Below are 1408 nucleotides of genomic sequence, written 5' to 3'. Positions count from 1 at the left end.
AAATTAACTATTCCTTTCTGTTGTCCTGCAGTTTTGCTAATGTGTTTTTTACTTTCTGGATTGGCTATTGTTTTGGAAACTGTGACTGTTCAGTAATGTGTTTCTTACTTTCTGGATTGGCTAGTCCTGACGCTAAATTCAGGTTTATTTTTTGTCTTAGAAGCACCTCATGTGTTTGTGTAGTTGTACAGTCTAGTGTTGTCAGCTCTTTACTTATGTCTTATTGGTAGAGTAGGGCATTTTTACTTATTTGCATGTAATCAAAATCAATAAAGAATGTCGATATTTTTGCTTAACTCTATTTGCCTTCTTTGGATTAAGATTATAGCACGAACCATTCTTTGAGATGGTTTTTGCATTCAACTTGTCCATACTTATCTTAGCACTGAACTGAATTTTGTTTAGATAGTGGTATTTGGGATGCCATGAGGTATCTGATGCTTGGTCTGCTTTCATGGCCTTGTTTCTCGTTAGATTGGCATACATCGAGAAGGAAACGGGTTTTTGCGACACTGGCTGCTCTCATACAAGGAGCTTCCTGTTACTATACCCCCATTTACACATATCAACTATATTGTTCTTTCTGCAACTGGTTTCTGTGGTTGATTCATAAGTGATGATCAACACTTATTAGGTGTCTCATCATACAGTATATTATTAAATTGTGCATATTCGGCATCTGAAGTCATGTTTTTGTATCTCTACTTATTCTGAATGTCTAGTAAGCAGCACATTCTGTCATGGATGCTGTATAGTTGTCTTGTCTTAAATAAATAGAAACTCCTACACCATTTTTTGTTTGCTGTGAGAAGTGATGATATCATATCCATACCACGTTTCTGCACTTACTGTGATGATCACTTTCTTTTTTCCTTGGATTATATGGACCTAAGGATACTTTCCCCAAATTATCGACTATGACTATACAATGCGCAAATGTAATCCCATCAGGATTCCAAGCCAAAAATCTGATCCATCTTTTATGTTTTACTATTGTCTACTGGTTAATATTTTGAGTCCTAGTCAGGTTTCCTTTCTCCAATCTGGCTAAAGAATTACCCCAGTTGACAACAGAAATCAACTCAGCATCAAGCTCTATCTAAATCAATAATGCTCTTTGGTAGTCCCTTTTTCATGTTTTCATTTGATTCGATCTAAAACTTCTGAAGGTAATATATTAGAGTCTCTCGTGCACTTATTGATAGCATAATTTAGTGATGTATGTTGCCGAAAGGATTTTTTGGGCTAATATTCTTACACCCTGGTTTGCACTTGGTTATCACAGTAACGTGGAGTAGCTTGTTTTGTATTATCTTACATGTCTGCTAATTATTGTGTCATTGACTCCTGCTTGTGTTAGTGCTTAAATTCCTCCAGTAAAGCGAAAATACCATAAAGATATTGAGTT

At 35.7% G+C, this 1408-nt stretch overlaps 2 non-coding genes across 2 annotated transcripts; both read left to right on the top strand.

The window, feature by feature from the left end:
- The first annotated feature begins 418 nt into the window (after positions 1-418).
- LOC123433816 lies at positions 419-564 on the top strand. Its single transcript, XR_006625122.1, has one exon. It is a non-coding gene; the product is annotated as a small nucleolar RNA F1/F2/snoR5a (small nucleolar RNA).
- A 318-nt stretch (positions 565-882) lies between these two features.
- LOC123433701 lies at positions 883-977 on the top strand. Its single transcript, XR_006625029.1, has one exon. It is a non-coding gene; the product is annotated as a small nucleolar RNA Z103 (small nucleolar RNA).
- Positions 978-1408: the final 431 nt, after the last annotated feature.

This window comes from Hordeum vulgare, chromosome 2H (assembly GCF_904849725.1).
Source record: "Hordeum vulgare subsp. vulgare chromosome 2H, MorexV3_pseudomolecules_assembly, whole genome shotgun sequence".
Lineage (NCBI taxonomy): Eukaryota > Viridiplantae > Streptophyta > Magnoliopsida > Poales > Poaceae > Hordeum > Hordeum vulgare.
The sequence above is the reverse complement of the archived record's forward strand: the minus strand, read 5'-3'. Positions and strand labels throughout refer to the sequence as shown.